The 14,868-nt window shown below is 39.3% G+C and overlaps 1 long non-coding RNA gene across 1 annotated transcript in view; it reads right to left on the bottom strand.

Moving 5' to 3' along the window:
- Window positions 4,278–14,868, bottom strand: part of LOC110397129 — a 32,976-nt gene continuing 22,385 nt past the window's right edge. Inside the window, exons 2-3 of the long non-coding RNA XR_002437559.1 lie at window positions 5,755–5,925; window positions 4,278–4,871 (exon numbers count right to left, since the gene is read on the bottom strand). This is a non-coding gene — a long non-coding RNA (uncharacterized LOC110397129). The remainder of the gene's footprint in view (window positions 4,872–5,754; window positions 5,926–14,868) is intronic.

Here is a 14,868-nt window from a genome sequence, read left to right as displayed (position 1 = left end):
CTTCAGCAGTCCTGAGGCATGTCAGGCATCCTGCCTCTGCAAAATCCAGGTGAATGTGCTTAAAATTAGAAGTTGGTCAAACTACTGCAGCTTGGATGTTTAATCCTTCCACGGCTTCTGTTTCAAGGATCACAATGCCTGTGCTGTCAAGTGTTGGCAATGCTTCCTCAGGACTTTTTGTTCTTCTGTAATAATACCCATCCTAGTTGGGGGGGGATTATGAAATGAAAAACCTTACCCCTTTTCCTAAGCTGGTTTTGCTTAGCTCCAATGTGCCTCCAAATTTTCTAAACTTCAGGGTAGTAATTGTCATCAAAACAGATAATTTTATTTTTATACAGCTCTTCATTGTTCTTCCAGACTGTCTGTAAAAAAAACATTGCTGAGTTTGATAATTCTGGAAACTGAAAACTACATATCCTAGCTTGAGCCAAGGCTGTTTGTGCTCCTGCTCTATAAGATCTTTATGTAATACAATCAAAATGTAAGGACTGTGTGAGTGATGGATCAATATTTCCACATTTTTGTGATTTTCAGCATATCTAGGAATGCCGTAAATCCTGTCATTGCTTCTCCTTCGAGCGTTTTCTAAATCATCACATTCTACTCTTCGGAGCCTGTTCTGTTTTAGCAGGAAAAATGAGATGTGTTCCCTGCAAAAGGTTAATCAATAAAATCTTTGCAATCTCCTCTCATCTGGCCAGGCTTGCTTTAATTTCAGTAACAATGCAAGTCAACTCACTAAAAGAGGCAGTTTAACCTTTCTGAAGCCTTTCTGCTTCATTTTGATGTTCTTTTGTTCATTATTGTTAAACTTTTTGAATGTATTATCAAAGTTTCTGATTTCCAGGAGTTTCCACAAAGCCCAAGTTCTTCAAGTTGTGTTACCTGATGAAAATCTGAGTTTTTAAAGGAGCACCAGTTTTTTCTCAAGGATGTGGAAGAAAACTGTAAATACATTCATAACATGTAGTAAAGATTCAAAGAACAGGATACAAATAGCTCCAGATATTCACTATTTCTAAAAATTCTCCTTTTCTTCCTAATCTTGTGATTCCTGGGGCCTGATTCATAATTTTGGAATGTTTTAGATTGGCAGAACTATTTGTGACCAAAAGTGTAACACGTTTTCTTTTTGGCCAGCTGACTATCTCAGGAGAGTTCTGGACTAGATTCTTCATATACTGCATTGCTTGAGCCAGTTACCTTCCCTTGCCATACTTAATACCGTACATATTTCCCCTCCCTTCCTTTCTGATGTGAGAATCTTAGTGTTCCCAGTACTTTTACGTCTATTTTTATGGCATCCAAATTGTTCAAATGGATAAAATGAAGAAGGCAACATTTTTAAAAATATGCTCTGCAATGTCAAGGTCCCATTTACATACACATATCTTCACTGGCAGTGCCCCTATCACTCATTCCCTCTTGCATGCCCCATCCTGTAACAACATCACTCTATGCATGTACTTATAGAGAAACATATCAGTAAGCTGGGTGCCCAGGCATAATATGGCATTGAGTACTTGGGGCAGTTAGGGGATAATCCTGCCAATTTCTTTGGCACTAACATCCAATCCCTCCCCACAGCCTGAAATTTGATGAAGCTGAACATTTTAGAGATCACTGAGGGAAGCTGCCAATACTACCCTTAAAATTAAAAGAATTGATTATATATTATTTCTCATATTCTGATTCTGAGAAAAGTAAGTTATACACACAGGAAAAGCTTTATGACTGCAACACATATTTTTCATTGGAACTTCCACTCTAATTTTTCTAATCTGCCACGATATGGGGGAACAAAAATTGATACAGTGCATAGAATCACACCAAGGTATTATGATTGATTTTATTTGGAATATTAGTGTAGCACAAATACTTACACTTTTTTCTGTCCTGGCACTGTAATATCTGAGGACTCAAGATATTATTGCATACTAGCTTTGAATCAAGGAGATTAAAAATAAGAGTAAATTATGGACACTAAAGGAGTGAAAGTCAGTAAATTAAATATAATTCAAAGGGAATCTTCCTCCTGTCATGGTCTAAATACTGCTGCGTAGGCAGCAGACTCAAGTGTGTTGTAGGTTTTCCAAATGAAAATGACTTTAGATGGATCTGAAGAATGAAAAGCTTAAAACAGTGCAAGCCATAAAGCATGACATTACCTCTAGAATAAGTTGGTAAATAACATTCAAAAATATACACTGAAGCAAACTGGGCATCATTGCAGGGATTTGTAGGATAGGGTAGGAGTGTCTATCCCAAAAAACCGAGGTGAACATACATCTCTTTGTAACATGAAGAAAAGTTCAGCTATGTCAGCTCTCTCCCATCATGCAGAGCCAGGAGCCATTGGAAAATCATAGAATGGTTTGGGTAGGAAGGGACATTAAAGATCATCTAGTTCCACCTCCCTGCCATGGGCAAGGCTGTTAAAACACCAGATCAGGCTGCCCAGGGCCCCATCCAACCTGGCCTTGAACACCTCCAGGGATGAGGCACCCACAACATCTCTGGGCAAGCTGTTCCAGCACCTCATCACCCTCTCAGTAAAGGATCTCTTCCTAACATCTAACCTAAATCTACCCTCTTAGTTTAAAGCCATTTCCCTTTGTCATATCACTATCAGACCATGCAAAAAGTCACTCCCACTCCTGCTTCAGTGTATTTGTCCTGCTCGTCGTCATTCCTAGCTTACAGCCACCATTGGAGGTAGAGGACAACAGAAAGAACCTTTAATCTGCACTGCTGATGTCATTTGAATGCTTTTATGATTTGAATACAGGTATTACACATTTGTATCGACACACTGCACCCCTGAGCAGTATTTTGCCAAAAAAGAAGTAATGGGAATGAGTACCAAACAGATTTTAGATTTTGCAACATCACATGCCTACATTTTTGCTACAAGTTGGAAACAGCTATTATTCCCATAGACATATTACATATTAAAAAATAAAAAAAAAAATTTTAACTCCCAAAATATTCTTTACAGAGAACTATTTTTAATTACAAAAATTCCTCAAAGTGAAATATCTTTCTGTAAGTAAATGAGAGGAGTATTGTGTTTTAAGAATTCCCAGCTCTAATTGTTAAATAAAAAAAATACATAAGAGTTTATTCTTTTTCTGTTCCTGGTTGAATGAAAAAAAATGTAAAAATACTTTTGTGCAGCTGTATTATAATACTGCATATTAGTAATTACACTGTTAGCAGATGCAAGCTTAGCTTTCCCATATGATTAGAGATATATATTACCAAATCATGCTTTGTTTACTTTTCTATCTAATATCTTTAATTGGCACTCTGAATAGAAGTGCTTCAGGTTCCAACTCAAATAACAGCATTTCTTGAAGCTGCAGCCATAAGCACTTTAATCACGTGCTATATGGAACCACTTCTAAATAGTGAGGAGAATAAGAGCTCTAACAACTAAGTAGAAGGCTGGGATCCAGGCAGTATTTCTTTGCAAACACAAACTAAATCTCACTCTCTATGTGACCTTGAGCAAGCTACTTGATCTTTTCGTGCCTTGTCAAGACAATTATTAAAAATTGGACTTCTCTGACCAACAGATGTTACTGTACATCGACACAAAGAATACTAGAGTAAGTGCATTACTGAAAACATTTATGATAACCAAATGATGTGGAACTGAATTTATTTCATATCCTGTGATTTGCATCTTCATAATTCTTACTGCACTCACTGGCAAAGCCATTTAAACCATGAGATCACTTGTTTTCCAGCAAATTAAGTCCCAGTACTTGCCAATCATTCTGCTTCACAGGTCAAGAAAAATAAAGTCCTTCTTTTCCTTGCATAGATCCTCAAGACTATTAGAATTACATCTATTTGTAAGAAATGCTTACAAAACTAACAACTTCCAAATGTTTCCTTTCCTTAAATGCATGTTTGTTTCAAATCACATGTTTTTAATCTGTGTAAACTGACCACATTTTATTTATCTCAAGCAAATGCTGTCCAAAAGATACCATAACTAATACAAGCTAAGCAAATATTTTTAAACGGCCTATCGACACAGAGTGTTGAGCAAGAGAAAAAAACACTAACTTCTCATGAGCTAGTAATGAAACCAGCAGCACCAGTAAATAAAATACAAATTATGGAGAGTACCACTACCAAAACATGCTATTTAAAATAGGCCTAGCCATAGTTAAGTCCAACTACATCACAGTACTAGCTTTCAAATATTTTGGAGTTAAAATTACCTTCTTCCTATACAGCATAGATTCATGCTATGCGATCTCAAGGTGATTATTCAAAAGTCAAATGCTTATTCAAAGATAATTTTAAATTCTAGCTGTGGTGAAAAGGAGGAAGGAGAGTGGTTCTGGAGTGGGACATCTTACCTTAGACCTCCTGCTGAAAACAAGCAAGATGAATCATGTCAGTGCCCATCTCATTGACAAAGGCAGTCTGAGCTAAGCTCCTAGTTGAATTTTTATCCTGCATTCGGGTAAGATCAATCCCAGCCAAAAAGGAGAATAGTCTGTTTAACAGTGCTGGACAAACAATGTCAAAATGAACCAAAGCCAATGAATCTATCTTACACCAAAGTATTTACCAGTCTCTCTTTTTAGGTGTGTTACTTGGTCATTAATGCTCGGAATAAAGGTCTTTGAAGCATTATAAAATTATAAGCTTTGTATTTAACTTATCAAAAAGCGTAACACTTTATGTAATTGCAACACTATATAAGAAAACGGGTACATAAAATGCTTTAGCAATGGTTCAACAGTTCGACTGTAAAAAGAGCAGCGTTGAAAGAGACAACATGCAGACCAGGGTAGAGAAAATACTAATCTTCAAACTCAGAAGTGCTATTCCATAATTGGTGTGACCTGTGATTGAAGTACATTAACACTACTTAGGTTTATGTCAGAGAAACACTCATTAGAGGCTACAGACTTACGATGGTCCCACTAAACTTACTGTCCTAGTAGACATTATAGATATTTTCTTGAGTTTCTTGCTCCCTGCTTCACAGTGCCATTTCCTATAGCTAGCCTCAGTTGCTTCCATACTACATGTCACTCTGCTCATACGTGTAAATAAAGTCACTCTGGTGCTGTCTTACCCTGTGTCTGCGCCAAGTGATGCTTGAAGCTACCTGAGTGCCTTAACAGCACAGTTACTCATTGCAAAAGTTGTAGAGCAAGAAACTGGATTTTACCTTTAGTGATTTCTACTCATACAAATAACGGTGTTCAAAACAGGTAAGAGACAGAGGAGAAAGCAAACCTGTTCTCCACCTCTGAGATTGTGAGGACAGGAAGAGAGAGCTCATAAGTAACAAATCTGTTAATGAAAACCCTTCCAATAGTAAAGACAGACAGTAAAATGTTAGAAAAAATGCTCCCAGAGATATTGCAGAACTAGAGGCCCTTAAGATCCAGGAGGACAGACATCTGAAGTACTGAGAACCCTGATGCAGTTTCATGTGGGATACACCTAAGTAAAAGTGACAATTATTTTCTGAGCTCCTAGCAACAAACCATTCAAAATGGAAAGCCAAAAAAAGCCCCTCAAACCCAAACCTTGCTTACATATTTGTATTTTCAAAACCCTAGGACAAAGCTTATCAATACTGTTAAAAACCCTACATGTTGTTTAAAAACTACAGCTTTAAAAAACAGTTCAGGTAAAATAGGGATAAACAAGACCCTCTCTAGTGTCTTATAATGACACCAGAAGGTTATCCAACAACAGCAATCATGCATTTACCTGCATGTGGCATTTTGTTGTATCACAGCAATAAACTAGTTTGCATCAAAAGGAATCTGAAGAAATTTTGATGAAGAAATTGCAAGAGATCTTCAGGACACATAAGCTGGTGTAGCTCTATTGGCATTCATTCTTCCAGTGAATTCATGGGGACTGGAAGTAGATGCAGACCTGTGAATGAAAGATGAAAGGGTGCTTATGAAACATCTTTGAGTACCTTTGTTGCAATTTTGCTTCCAGTCTGAATCTGGTGGGCAATTCAATGAATTTACCCAAAGAAAGTAAGAAACAATTTCTTTTCCTCTCCTACTGGAGTAACTTCAGCAATTTTGCCCTTGGCTCCTGCTGCAATGTCCTCAGTTTCTCTCTTATATTATTCTTTTAATTTTTAATTAAAAAATTAACAATGTCACGTGCTTGAAAGATGTCTTTATGAGACATATTCTGGCACACAGAACTGTTAAGGCTGACTTTTCTCTCAACCGATCATGTTTTACTGCCACTCTCCTAACCCTCAAAATGTATTTATAAAGAGTATTAACATCCCCTCTAAACCTTTATCAGTCAGTCTATATATCTTTTTTTTTTTATCCCGCTCTCCTGAAGCAGGCTTCTTTTTCCACTGATTATCTTGTCATCATACTCTGCACCTGTTCCACTTTGAATCTTTTGGTGTTTTTTCTTTTTTTTTTTTAAACCAGGCAGACGAAATGCAAGAATTCAGCTAAAGTCATATCAGTACTACATAGAATAAAATCCTCTCTATTTAATTCTTCTGCTAGCAGTATCTTGCCTGAGATTTATATTTACTCTTTTTCCCAGCTGTGTCACATCCTTGGCTCAGACAGAGACCTTTGTCTTTCACTGCTTTCAACTGCAGCTTCCTGCTTCACATAAAATTTAAGAGAAGCAATGGCAATGAATTGAAATGTGTTTAATAACTTCTTGTTTCACTTAATTTAGTCACAATGAAGATTAAAAGTAAAATAGCACTATAAATATCATGTTTAGATTAGAAGAATTTCTTATTCTTGAAATTCTAGTAACTCAAAAATTATGCCAACAATTGTAAACCAAAGGCAGGATGAAGAGCACACATCCGTGCCAGGGTCTGGGACTGCATTTCCAGAAGCTTCAGTTTTACTACTGTCTATTTCAAATCCTGACTGCAGTTTCAAAGATGTCATCATCTCACTGAAAATACTTAGACTATTTTAAGAGGTTCTCTGGCTGTTTATAGGGTTTCAGTTCTCAGCTCAGTTACTTCAAGAAGTGGGAGCACATGTCTGAGGACATCTTTGGACTTCTCAGACATGGGCTAGGCTATCTCTCAGTGCAAGTTCAACATCCTGTAAAGCCTGGCAATTACTAGCAATTACTTGAGCATAGAAAGGCATAGTCATGCTAACTTAACTCTGTCACAACCATTGAAACATGAGGTTCTTTGGGTTCTTTTTCCTATTCCTTGAAAAAATCATTGCAAAATGACTGAAACGCTACTTTTCTGAAAGAGTGGTCAGGCACTGGAATGGGCTGCCCAGGGAGGTGGTTGAGTCACCGTCCCTGGAGGTGTTCAAGAAACATTTAGATATAGCGTTGAGAGACATGGTTTAGTGGGCTTATTTGTGGTAGGTGGATGGTTGGACTGGATGATCTTGTAGGTCTTTTCCAACCTAGCTAATTCTATGATTCTATAATTTCCAGTTAGTTAATCTTTTCTCTAGCTGTTGTTGAAGATCTGCCTCATCCCATGCACATTGCAACCAGTAAAGCATCAGTAGAGCAGCAAGGCCAGGGATCAAGGTCTTTTCTAGATTATGAAACAAGATGGATTATCTGATTTCCTTTTAATACAGTCAATAAATGCTCTTAAATCTACATATAGAAGTATAGAATGGCCTGGGTTGCAAAGGACCTCAAAGATCATCGAGTTTCAACCCCCCTGCTGAGTGCAGGGTCCCCAACCACTAGACCAGGCTGCCCAGAGCCACGTCCAGCCTGGCCTTGAATGCCTCCACAACCCCCCTGGGGAACCTGTTTCAGAGCATCACCACCCTCTGTGTGAAAAACTTCCTCCTAATATCTAACCTACATCTCCCCTGTCTCAGTTTAAAACCATTCCCCCTTGTCCTATCGCTATCCACCCTCATGAACAAAGCGTATCTTGCATCTGAACTAGTTTTATTATTTAATTCCTGTTTAACTTCTCCAGCAAATGCACTATTTCCTCTATTATTTTACCAGCTTACTTTCCTGGAATACATACACATTACAAACCTACCCTTCCAGACCATGTTCTCAATGTGTTTTTATTTTAATTCAGTAACTTGCCATTGAACAGAACAACAGAGGACTGAGAACACAGTCTGGAATCCAAATTCTGCCCTCAGTCTGGATACAGCCTGAAGTACAGGACCAGAGTCAGGCTCCCTCCTGCTCTTCACTCATCACCTCTGACTTCCTGGGCGAGAGCTTTTACCACCAGTCCATCACACAAAAGGCAAATGAAAGCACATCAGATGACAGCAGTTACTCTGCTGACCAGGTCCAGTTTTCAAACCCATCTACAAGACTTCAGCCAGTATCAGATTGCCTAGAATTTGAATAGCAGCCCAGTTTTAAGCAGGAAAATGAATCCTCTCTTGTCAATCAGAAATATCATAAAATCACAGAATATCCCAAGTTGGAAGGGATCTTCAAGGATCAAGTCCAGCTCCAGACTCCACACAGAACTACCCCAAATTCAAACCCTATGTCTGAGAGCATTGTCCAAATGCTCCTTGAATTCTGGCAGCCTGGATCTGAGCCCATTGCCCTGGGCAGATTATTTTAGGGCCTGACCTCCCTCTGGTGAAGAACCTTTTCCCAGTCCCCATAATGACTCTCCCTGACGCAGCTCCACGCCGTTCACGTGGGTCTTGTCACTTTCTCCAGAGAGCAGAGCTCAGTGCTGACCCTCCACTCCCCTCATGAGGAGCTGCAGCCGCCATGAGGTCTCCTGTCAGCCTCCTCTGCTCTGGGCTGAACAAACCCGGGGACATCAGCCACTCCTCACACACCTTGCCCTCAGATCCTTCAACAACTTTGTAGCCCTCCTTTGGATGCTCTCTAATAGCTTTACGTCCTTCTTACATTGTGACACCTAAAACTGTACACAGTGCTTGAGGTGAGGCCATACCAGAGCAGAGATTATACTACATTCTGCCAGACACAACATTCAGAATTTTTCACCAGTGCAAGCTGCACCAGTGTGGCTGCAACCATAATTTAGATCCACGGCTATAACATTTGCAGGAAGAATTAATATGGCAACTAGAGAAATACTTGTCATATTTGACTATGACCACACCATTTTCCTGTACTAATTGTAAGTTCAGTCTATGAAAACATTTTCATTCAGAAGTACAGGGAACACAATGCACAATAAAGTGATCAGAAGAGATTAAAATAGACTCAGACTAACCATGAGTGCCTAAACAGTAACTGTTCAGGCTACCTGGGTTGATGTTTAACAAATCTTTGCACCTATGGGATTGGCAGGGAAGAATTAGGTATGTTGGCTTACTTCCTGAGTTTCGTGGCACGTTCCACAGTATTTCTGCTTTTTATTGTTCCACTGCAAGGGTTAAAGTGACACAAGCTGTAACAAGCTGGCCAGCTCCTGACATGAACAGAAACTGATTGATTATACGTATAGTACACTAACTCTCTGCAGATGATAATGGCCATCCATGTATCATGCATTCAGCAATCACCAACATCTTTAATACAGATGTAAACCTTTGTATTGATGCCAGTTAAGCTACAATGAAGAGAGAAAGAATGTCAGAGAACATTCATTTTCTTTCAAAGGGTCACTCCCAGCAATGCAGCATAGAGCTCCATGCCGTTTTGTGCTGCCGCTATTTCCCAGAAACATAATTCCTGGGAATATACTGTTCATAGTTTCAGAAATAAGGACACAATTAAACTGAGAATTACTGCTTACAGATAAAAGCCATCACAGCACAGCTTACTTCCTTTATGCAATAGTTGAAGTGGAGATGATGACCACCGTTTCTCACTGGACGAGCTGTGTTAATCATTAAATGAGTTTTCAGTTTTTTTCCATCTTCACTTAAATCCATTCTCAGGTATCGACTTAAAAACATTCTAGACATTTTCAAAGGTTCTAAATAATCTCAGATCCTCTTAGAATCAATGGGAGTCAAAGATGGATATCACAGAAGGATTCTGTAGAACAACTCAAGGAGAAATTACTGTAGGGAACAGTAGTTCTAAGTAGTATAGATGGAATGGAGGATAATGTGAAAAGGCAACAAGAAATGTGTCATAGCAACAGTAAAGCAAGAATGGTGAGATACCATATTATGACCTAAGAAATGTGGGTAAAATCTCATAAACATATACAAAACAGACTGGAAACACAGGGAAAAGGACATCAAGGGTACAGACATCAGAAAATGTCTGTATAGGTAAGTTGACAGGAAACACAGAGGGGAGAAAGATAATAGAATCAAATGATGCTCTCACTTTTCAATATAAACTGAGATTAGTATTCCTAAATGCAAGGTCTGCATCATGTTGATAAATCCCAATTTTGTGCCGAGCACAGAACATTGCTAGATATGGACTACCCAGACTTGATGTCAACTTCTTTTCTCCACTCTCAGCTCTTTTCCCTCTCGTGCCAACAGAAATGCACCTAAGAGCATCTTTTCAGGCATTTGCCTGAAAAATTAGGAAAACACAATCATTTCTCACCTGCTACAGTTACCTGATCTCCCAGCTTAACACTGGAGTCAGCAGACAGACTGAGTGTTGAAGCATGCAATAATTTATGCTCTTAATTTTCAGTTTTCTATTTCTGCTTCGTATCTGAAAGAGGACTAGTATGCTTGAAAGCTTGCCTGTGCTATTTCATCAGTTAGACTAATAAGAAATAAGAGAGAAAGCTTAGAATTATGATTTGGAGCAAAATTAACATGATTTTGAAACTAAAAGAGTTGCTTCCTTTAATAATTTGTTTCACAAAGTTACCTCTACTTCATCTCTGTGTTCCTGTATACTAGAAGCCAAGTGCAACAGCAGTTAGAATCAAATCACAGATATGGAACTGCTCAGAAAACAAATGACAAAGTAGAGTAGCTTAAAGGTCAAAAGCCCAAACATTCTTTGAGGAACATTTCCATCCTCTGATGTAGATGGGTGTAACTCTCAGACCTGAAGTCAATGATAGGAGTGGCTGATTGCATCAGGTGCATAAATGCGGTCCCCAAGAGGCCCAAGTATCCCATGACATCAAACTAAATATGAGAGAGTCCTGCTTTCTCTTTCACTCTCCGCCTGGTACTTCTTACTTACTTCCTTTCCCTCTTCAGCCTCCACCAAATGTGTATGTCACGTATTTTTCATTAGCTAATGTCCATCGGGGCTGCTTATTCTTCCAAGATCATTTCACACCATCCAATATGCCATCTCAAATAACGTGAAAGATACTTAGCAGATCTGCAGTTGTCTACGTAAGATTGTACTTGGCCAACATCTTCACAGGGTCCATTTAACACTGGGATGAGTGTGAGGTTCTTAGGTTTTTGCTTATACGAAGATTGAGAAAAAATGTTTGGCACTATTATTATTACACATATGTCATTCTGGCAGATCTGTGTATTATGATAATTAACAGTCTTGCATTTAGAAGACAAAGTGACTACCAATTCAGTTTGTTCAGCAGTTCTTGCTGTGTTAAAACACCAGGAAAAAAGGAAGTGAAAGAATAATTCAATGTGCTGGAAAAGAACAGGCAAGGACTCCAGAAAATAGTTCATTTAAGCATAAGTAATTCACTGGCACTTACACAGGAATTAATCTTTCTTCTTCCCATAAAGTAAAAAGGATGTAAAAAGAAAAGTATAGTAGATGAATCCTTCAAGAAATGTCAAACCTTCCATGAGTACAAGTCAGAAACTCAATTTAATTGGCATAATTAAGAACAAAAACATATTTTAGGACTTACCAGACTTCTCTATCTCTAAAGCTAATTCCTGTGTCTTCAAACTCCTTGAAAAACTATTGGGCCCCCAAACGTCCCATGCACAAATCAGTCAGAATTAAGAGGCTCTTGTGTCCTGAAGAAGTTGTTTCAGGAGGGTAAAATTTGACATTTCAAATCCTCATATAAAGCTTTTAAAGTAAATGAATTTGTATGACCTCTTCAAGAGCAGATGACTGAAAATGTGACCTCTTGCTATTTTTTTTTTTTTTTTTTTTTTTTTTTTAATATCTGCTACAGACATTTCAGGTCGCTGTGTTTCCTCCCCAGGAAACTGTCCCATTCAGACTGGAATTCTGGCATGTTTTTGGTTGCCTGTAGTTCTCTTCACATTCTTATCCCTTCCGCTCAGGTAAAGACTGATACAGCTTTCCTAAAGTTACAAAGTTTACCAGAAATCAGCTTAGCAGCCATCAAGAAAATATATATTGGTCCTATGTATGTAAGAAAACTGTTGATCTCATGGAAACTGATAATACTGCTGATGATGACAGCCAAACCAGATTCAGCTGATCACATGTGGGCATCAATGCAGGAATTTTTTGTCCACCTAGGTTTTCTAGACAGTGGAGAGAAAATGGAGCAAAATTTGTCTTGCATGAAAATAGAGAACTGTCTTGTATTGAAAACAGAGAACAACTCATGTGACCTTGATCTCAAGTGACTAGGTGAGATGCAGACTCCTGGAACAATTAAGATAGATGTAGACATCTCTAGAGCTTAAGACATAAGCTGATGGGAAATCCCCTTGGAGCTTCCATTGCTGTTCTTCAGTGGAAATCCTGCCCTCCCCAAAACAGCCAGCAGCAGGATCTGCTCCAAGGTCTGTGATGTTACAGCAAGGTGGAAGCTTGCTCCTCTGCACTGCTGTATTTTGGAGCATCAGTACAGTGCTCCTGTGACTACTATACAATTTGTTGAGCTCTCCTCGTAGATAATTTTTAGCACTACATGCTGAAATTGCAAGCCCAAATATAGCCTCTAAGTACCAGTATCATACCCTACTGTAACAGTCGTCCCTTCCACGATAACTTTCTTAGCCAAACAAAAGAGGCATCCAAAGCCAAAGAGAGCTCAGGTAAAATGTAGACACTAACATTCAAAACTGCAACATGTAGTACTTCTTGCCCACCCTCACACGTTTATTTTCTGCATGCCTAAAATCCACAGTTCCCTCTGCCTTTCAGATTACATTTCTAAACAACCACTGGGAAACACCACAGGATGAACAGCCTGAGCAGCTCAACACCTACACTAGGCCTGAACGCTGTGAAGATTCCCAAATCAGGCACTCCCTGTCCATCTCTTGAGACACTCAGCCCACTAAGCGTTCTCAAAAACATTAGAACTGCAGCAGCTGTTGCCATCCTCTTTCAAAACTGCTTAGTTTAACCAGCAGCATTTCCACTCCCTCTCTTGCTGCCAGCTATGGAGACCTACTCTTCCTTTTCACTAGCTCTTGCATTCATGTGACCCCTTAGAAAGTGAATTTAGCTCACTAAACTGGCAGAAATCTAACCCAACAAAATGAAACAAATCAAGAAAAAGTGAATAGTTTTCACCACTTTAGTGAACTAATGGATCGGACATATCCCAGAGATGACAGAAGGGAGACAAATGGAGCATGTGCCCAGGAACACGCCTGCCCCTTTCACCAGCAGCAAGCTTGTGGGTTGACAGTCGCCTCGTGAAACCTCACCCACAGGAGAGGAGAGGACCTATCAGAGAGGCCCGAGAGACTCAAGAGGATCAGGAGAAACAGAGTGATCTCTTCCCAACCCAGTTGCAGTGCTGAAGGGCCCAAGTCATTCAGAAAGCAGGGCTGGTTAAGATTGAGCCTGCCCAGAGGAACACTGCAGCACCATCTGCTTTCATGTCTGGTCCCCCCTCAGCACAGAAACGGAAGGAAAGGCAAGAAAGACCAGCAAGCTGTCAAAACCTCTCAGTTCCAGAAGAAGGGGTACTGCTGGACAAGTCATGCCTTTTAAAGGATAATGCTATAGTTGCATGTGAGTATAAAAAATGATTTGTCCTTTAATAAGAAAATTAAGGACTAATCACATCAAAGTCTGCTACAGCTATTTAGGGTATTAGGGACTGAGGTTTAAGGAAAGCCAATCTAATGCAATAAAACTGTAAGACTTGCAGCATTTTCTGGTCAGTATATACAACTGAGAAACATCAGAGAGCTAGAAGTCTGAGTTGACAAAGCAAGTAAATAATTTATCAGGGAGAAGAACCTGCCCCGTGTTAAATCTATGTATGGATATAATTGACCACATTTCATCTTAGGAGAAAAGAAAAGTTGTGGCCAACTTCAAAGGAAACTGAACAAAAGTATCTCTAATGATTAATGAATTAGCATCGTTGAGTAAACGAGCTATTCTGAATGTTTGCCCAGAGGCAGTCATGGGAAACTTTCCAGAACTATTGTCATTTTTCCTGGAACTCATTGACTTTAAGGACTCCACAGCTGCAAGAATTGTGTGAGCATTTCAAGACTGTCAATTTCACCACTGATTTTCTGAAAAATTCTTCCTGAACTGATTTTTATTGGTTTCAGCTGGGGAATCCATTGCACCCAGCCAGGAAATGCCACATGCCTCCTAAGCTACTGCTCTATTCTTCTTGCGCTGATGCTATCAGAGACTCAAATTCACTGCAGGGAGAACACTGGGGGCCAAATTTGCCTTCTGATGTATGCACGCAGCTCCCATTGAGCTAATGCAGAATTTTTTCGCCTTTGATGCCTCTTATAAAATGCAGTTTAAAGAAGCCTGGAAGTATTGCATTAGAACAGGGAGTTCACACTATTGGTGGTCCCCATTGTCATTAACACAGTTAGTGGCATTCCAGTGAAAAACACAGAACAACTCTTTTGTTTGTTTGTTTTATAAGCAGATCTTTCAGGGTGGGATCCGGCTTGCTCAAACCCCGCCAAAGTTGGAACTTCAGCATCTAAACCCGACACAGACCAGCAGCGATCCGCTCTGTCTCCTTTCCAGAACTGCCTAACATTCATCAGGCATCAATTCATCAGGCTCTTCCCTCCTCTGCCCAAA

The sequence above is a fragment of the Numida meleagris genome, chromosome 3 (genome assembly GCF_002078875.1).
Source record: "Numida meleagris isolate 19003 breed g44 Domestic line chromosome 3, NumMel1.0, whole genome shotgun sequence".
NCBI lineage: Eukaryota > Metazoa > Chordata > Aves > Galliformes > Numididae > Numida > Numida meleagris.
This window is presented reverse-complemented; position numbering and strand designations above follow the sequence as displayed.